Below are 7,156 nucleotides of genomic sequence, written 5' to 3' on the forward strand. Positions count from 1 at the left end.
AGTATCATCTCCAAGCAAGATGTTTTTTTTTCGTTATGGCTGATTCAATAGCTGTCCGTGAAATCAAAACATCTACATCCGCAGTTGCATGTTTTGTCTCGATACCATCTCCACGAAGTTTGGAGCTGAGCATTGTTATAAAGTTTTGTTTGTTTTAAATGTTGGCTAGAAATGCATCTTTCTTGGTACGGAAAGGAGTGGTGCCTTTAAATGATACCTTTGTACCAACAATTCCCTTTGATCTTCGAAGATGCATAGCGTCCTTTGTGTCAGGTCCTGAGCTGTACCCATCAAAAACAACCACAGCTTCTTTGTAGCGGTAGCGTACATAGTTTGAATACCGCGTACAAATTTCCTCAAATGTGTGACAAGATAACCACTGGATACGGTGCAACAGTGATCCTCCATCAATAACGTACTGGACACTGTCTGTTTCTAACTCAGCACCTCGACAGTCACCGATGTTCCAGATATGATCAGCAAGCATTGACTTCTGTGACATGCGCATCAGTCCCGCTGAATCAAACATTGAGCTCTGGAACTGCAAAGTTCATATGTGAAGAGATCACAGTGGTCATCATATACACCACTGACAGCAGCTATGAATTTCTGGAAGAGCAATTGTGGATCAACGAATATAGCGCCTTCTTCTATTTTCAGCAGCTTGAAGTAGTTGGTCAAATGTGAGTATTGGGGTACAACCATGGCGCTTAGCTTACATACACACGAAATGAAGAGTTGAATTAATGCAAGTCATATTGGATGGGTCCATGTCTGGCAAAAAATGTATGGACGACTTTCCTGGATAGAACCCTTTCATAGAGTTGTGCATAAACGCCGACCAAATTGGGCTTGTACATCTCAAAGGCCAAGTAACTGCTGAAAGTAAGTCCATTTTCCAGGTTTTATCTTGGATTTCCATTTCCTGCAGAGTGTCAAAGACCAAGGAACCAGGAACCCCTACATAATCAACAATATTGATTTTAGCAATGTCAGCTATGCCTGTGGAATTTTTCCTAAGAACAGTTCTCTTGCTGATGTACCCTGGCGTAGTTGCTGAATATGATCCCCATGCCATGAAAGGTTCCATGGCCATCAATAGTGCCAATGTTGTGGTCAACGTTGTCAGCTACGAACTGAAGACATGTGCCATTTGGAACATTGTCAGCACTCTCTTGCATGGCTGCAGCGTTAAGCTCAAATTTCTGAACCTCTTAGTAAGATGCGGAAAAGCCTAGGTTGTTGAGGATATCAAGAAAAAACCTTGACCCGAAATGATGGTGTAGCTGGACACCAAGGGCAAGTTGAAGAGGCGCCATCAAGATGCGTGGGCGTGCTGCCTGCACAATAGCTTGACCTATTGCAGCAATTTTGTTATCAGCATCTGTGATATTGAACAGTTCACTCAGAAATAACTTCAGCGATGCTGGTAGATAGTCCAAATTTGTCTGTGTTGATGAGATATCCACTGGCATTGGATTGTTTCTTTTCTACAGGCAATGGTCGTATTTTCGCTTGGATGAGTTTGGCTGCCATTCTAACAATAGACAGTTTTTCTTGCTCTGGATTCTTTCTTGGTCTTTCATAAAACTCTTGGAGAAGGGTTGCCACTGATCTGGTGAAAGTGAGAACTCTGCTTTTGCCGTTCACTGCTTTTGACTGTAACATTTGCTCCAAAGTGATATAGAACCTTGCTTGTCATGTCAATTGGACTAAAAGCGTCTTCTCGACATAGAGTCACCATCCTTTTTACCAGATCCGAGATGGATACCTATTCCACGTCGTCATCATCAAATTAGAACACATTTAGAACTTTTTGGGCTCCCTGAATCAGTTCCTTTCTTTTTCTTTGGACGGCCAGGTTTTGATTTTCCATGGCATGCTGTGTCAATCTCATTTGGCATTTGTCTTCTTGTGCGAAAATTAACACTGCATTTTTGATGGTACACAGCATCAGCTGCGGGTAAGTCTGCCAATACAGTCTCAAGTCTGTTCATAACATGTTTGGACCAGTCATCATTTCTTCTTACACAGACAGTAACTACTGATTTTTCAAAATCTGTTGTACGAACTGGATACACATCATGTCCTCGTTTCCTCTAATAACGTTTGCAAATTTTCCACAAAACAAACAGTTTTCATTAAAATTGAAGCCATAAGCATGTGACTGTAAAGATGGCGTGTTTTCAGGAGAAGATAATTTGTCAGCCGTGGGAGCCCTGCCAATTAACACGTATCAGAGAGGTACACAGAGTCCGCTGTCTAGACTACCAGTTATCCGACTTCCATTTTTGTGGAAGCCGCGGTGGCTGAGAGGTCTAGACGTCTGACTTTGTGTGCTGACGATTAGGTCCCTGACTCTGAGGTTGTGGGTTCGAATCCCGGATGGGACTTAACCCAAAAAAAGTACTAGAATCTGTACTTTACTAAGAAAGAGTAATCCCAAATATAACATATGTTACATTTGACCACTCACTCTAAAATGGCATTGTGTATTTCAAATCAGAAACAGTGAAACATACAACACTTTGTTTGGTAATTAATCTGAGCGATTTTCCTTGTAAATGGACTATTGGTTCCTGGAATATTTGACTGTATGGTGGCTCAATATTTAACTCTGATTCTGTACACATAATAAATAGTATATTCCAGAATTGTGGTACCAATGTACAAGTGGTGTTACGGACATGTGGCCCTCTTTTCAGCTCTTCCAATGATGTGTGAGGACAGGAAGAAGCGGCATAAGACATAGGATTTACATACATACAAGAACCAGGAACAACGTTTATACTTAAGACCATCGTTAGTTGGCAGTTCAGGTATTCAGTACTAAATATAATGGTGCTGTTGTGCAGAAACTACTCTGAATAGATATAACACATCTTTTATCAGGTTTAAAAACTATGTGAAAGTGGTTGAATATTTAATGTTTGCTGAAAAGGAGATACAATATTGTCGAATGTCAAATGGGATTAATGTTTTACATCCCCGGACTATTTTCAACAGCAGGCCAAGAATCACGTCTAACACAGTGGAGTTAAAATTTATCAAAAATGCCTTTCTTCAAACTAATTCTACCCCTTTTCCCTCCTCGCCTTTATTCCTTATGTTGTTGTTTTTCCTGTGAAGACATACACATAAAACATGACCTGAACTGATTACCCGTTAGTTAGATCAACCACGTCGCTGGCGTGAACATAAGCCAACGTTAACGATACATGTAGTCGACAATCGCCACATACGAGGGGCGTCCCATAGGTAGTCGGCCTAACTATATTCTCGATTCCCAACTTTATTTTGACGGAATCATTAGCAAAGCCATTCCAAGCTTTCACAGATGTGGGTTATGTGGTCATCACAAAATATGTTCAGCATAGTATTGGATGACTTCCCGTCATGATCAACAGTCAAAGATTTGGATTGCCTGATTTATATTTAGTTGGGGGCTACTTTTTAAGGACACTCCCATTTTAATCTTCCAAAAACTTTGTTTCCAGATATTCAAGCAGGCACTGTTTACAATATATTGAGTGCTGACACTTGTGTGACCATTCAGTATTTAGTTTGAACCCTTGGCATCATGTATGAATAAGTAAAAATATTGGAATAAATAATGTCCTTATGATTACGTCCTCGAAAGGGGTTGGGTAGTGTCTCTACAATACGCTCTTTCAGCAAACGTCATGATGGGACTCACTTGACCAAGCGAAAGTAGTTTCAAATTCCATTTTTATGCACTTAGATAAGTAAGGTTGATTCTAAAGGGCTACTGCCTATCTCAAACACACACAATATTTCTTGCATCTGTTGTTTCAGGAAGTTTGTGATGCATTTATTGCAGATTTGTTTATGTTTTTGTTTATTATTTTATTCATTTAATTATTTATTTTTTTTTATTTATTTTTTTTATTTTTTTTATATATTTTCTTCTTCTTTTTTTTTGGAAGGGGGATGAGAGGAAAAAGCAAGATAAAGAGTCAGAAAAAATGGTGATGGTGATGCTGGAACATGGCAAAAGCAATTTGCTTGAGATTGACGCATAACATGTAGAAAATTAAAACATAAAAACAGTTGCATTTGTATAATTTTCAAGGTGAGGCCGACTACTTTTGGGCCGACCCTCGTGTTATCGACTATATATGTCTCTATGCAGAAGTTTCATAGGCTACATATATGATAGATGTTTAGATGACTCAGAATATTGTTGAACCAGACACATTAGTAAGATCATATCCGTTATCCCTTCATTTACCCTCGGTTTACGGTAATCAGATCCAATTGATACTTCAACAAGAATGGATGTAGTTTTAAATCTGAGGAAATACAGATTTTAATGAAGACTTTATTCTTCTTGAACACTCAGAAACCAATATTTTTCTTCATCTTATAAATAGCATAGTATGGAATGTAAAACAGATACACTAGTAATAATCTAGTGATAAACAAATATATCCATATGTCACTTCTTGAACATTTTTATTAAACTATTCCATGTATGACGTGTTTTTTATTACCTTATACAAGTACATGCGGCAATTCTATCAACAATTAACTACTGGTCATGATACCAAGTGTTCGCTAAAACGTACCCGTCACAAATATCTGCAAAGTCTAACATGAAGTCACTAGTTCCCCTAAACACATTACCATACAGGTTAAACTGGGGAAATTGTATCAGACATCACTTTTGTTATTGATGCTTCAAAATGTCCATAACGTGTCTACCATAAAACAGTGAAAAAACCTCTGACGTGATTGTTACTACCCTGGTCAATCAACTTTTGAGCAAAAGTAGCGTGACGCACTTTTAAATCTTTAATGGTTTTATTAAACTCTTGAGTTAAAAAGCTTTGGATGAACACATTTGGTAAGCATTTCTCTAGACACTGGTACTTCGAAATTCTGCCTGGACACTGTCGCTGGGTTTTAGGAGTAAATTTTCCACCATTTGACGTGACTACAGTGCTGTTTCATGCAATCCGGGTTTAATATAGTATTACTTTAACACAAAAGACATTTCTCGCCGCTATTAGCTCCCAAATTACTGACGTTAAGCAATATGCATTCATTCACTCACAAAACCCAGAAGATTTAACTGCTGATTCTTGGCCTGCTGTTGAAAATAGTCCGGGGATGTAAAACATTAATCCCATTTGACATTCGACAATATTGTCTCTCCTTTTCAGCGAACATTAAATATTCAACCACTTTCACATAGTTTTTAAACCTGATAAAAGATGTGTTATATCTATTCAGAGTAGTTTCTGCACAACAGCACCATTATATTTAGTACTGAATACCTGAACTGCCAACTAACGATGGTCTTAAGTATAAACGTTGTTCCTGGTTCTTGTATGCATGTAAATCCTATGTCTTATGCCGCTTCTTCATGTCCTCACAATCATTGGAAGAGCTGAAAAAAGGCCACATGTCCGTAACAGTACCACAATTCTGGAATATACTATTTATTATGTGTACAGAATCAGAGTTAAATATTGAGCCACCATACAGTCAAGTATTCCAGAAACTGATAGTCCATTTACAAGGAAAATCGCTCAGATTAATTACCAAACAAAGTGTTGTATGTTTCACTGTTTCTGATTTGAAATACACAATGCCATTTTAGAGTAAGTGGTCAAATGTAACATATGTTATATTTGGGATTACTCTTTCTTAGTAAAGTACAGATTCTAGTACTCTTTGGGTTGAGTCCCATCCGGTATTCGAACCCACAACCTCAGAGTCAGGGACCTAATCGCCAGCACACAAAGTCAGACGCCTAGACCGCTCAGCCACCGCGGCTTCCACAAAAATGGAAGTCGGGTAACTGGTAGTCTAGACAGCGGACTCTGTGTACCTCTCTGATACGTGTTAATTGGCAGGGCTCCCACGGCTGACAAATTATCTTCTCCTGAAAACACGCCATCTTTACAGTCACATGCTTATGGCTTTAATTTTAATGAAAACTGTTTGTTTTGTGGAAAATTTGCAAACGTTATTAGAGGAAACGAGGACATGATGTGTATCCAGTTCGTACAACAGATTTTGAAAAATCAGTAGTTACTGTCTGTGTAAGAAGAAATGATGACTGGTCCAAACATGTTATGAACAGACTTGAGACTGTATTGGCAGACTTACCCGCAGCTGATGCTGTGTACCATCAAACATGCAGTGTTAATTTTCGCACAAGAAGACAAATGCCAAATGAGATTGACACAGCATGCCATGGGAAATCAACACCTGGCCGTCCAAAGAAAAAGAAAGGAACTGATTCAGGGAGCCCAAAAAGTTCTAAATGTGAACATGCCTTCTTACTAGTAATGAAACAACTTGATAATGACGACGTGGACTAGGTATCCATCTCGGATCTGGTAAAAAGGATAGAGACTGTGTGTCGAGAAGACGCTTTTAGTCCAGTTCACATGAAAAATAAGGTTCTTTATCACTTTGGAGCAAATGTTACAGTCAAAAGCAGTGAACGGCAAAAGCAGTGTTCTCACTTTCACCAGATCAGTGGCAACCCTTCTCCAAGAGTTTTATGAAAGACCAAGACAGAATCCAGAGCAAAAAAAACTGTCTATTGTTAGAATGGCAGCCAAACTCATCAAAGCGAAAATACGATCATTGCCTGTAGAAAAATGTCATCGGTTCCCAATAGCGCAGATCGGTGCTCATGCTCTAGATCACTGGATTGTCTGCTCCATCTTCGATTATTTACAGACCGCCGCCATATAGCTGGAACATTGCTGAGTACGTCGTAAAACTAAACTCATTCACGTCTTTTAATTCCCCTCATGATGGTTGTATGAGCAGAGAAGAGAGATCTCATCCTTGGTCTAATTAGGGGAAAGCGCACGTGAAATCTCCTGATCCCAAATCATCATCACGAAGACGCTGACATATATATTGCTTCTTTCAATACTAGTTTTGAATCAACTTCAAAAGCAGAAATGATGCATCATGCGAGTAACATCATCAGGTTGAATGCCAGATTGGAATCCACAATCGTAGGTTTCTGTCATCGAGTATATGTTATATTTCTTATTGTTTAACTCCGCAACAATATTCTATGTGTGACATCAGTCTGTAATTAACTTAGTCCAGACCAAACAATCAAGTGATGGACATACTGACTTTCGATCTAACCAACAGGAAT

General features: G+C 38.9%; 1 protein-coding gene across 1 annotated transcript in view; it reads right to left on the reverse strand.

The window, feature by feature from the left end:
• The window catches only part of LOC124288742 (phosphoribosylformylglycinamidine synthase-like), a 198,754-nt gene that overhangs the window by 79,970 nt on the left and 111,628 nt on the right, over positions 1 to 7,156 (reverse strand).

Source organism: Haliotis rubra, unplaced genomic scaffold (genome assembly GCF_003918875.1).
Source record: "Haliotis rubra isolate DU_JTF1 unplaced genomic scaffold, ASM391887v1 Scf423, whole genome shotgun sequence".
Classification (NCBI taxonomy): domain Eukaryota; kingdom Metazoa; phylum Mollusca; class Gastropoda; order Lepetellida; family Haliotidae; genus Haliotis; species Haliotis rubra.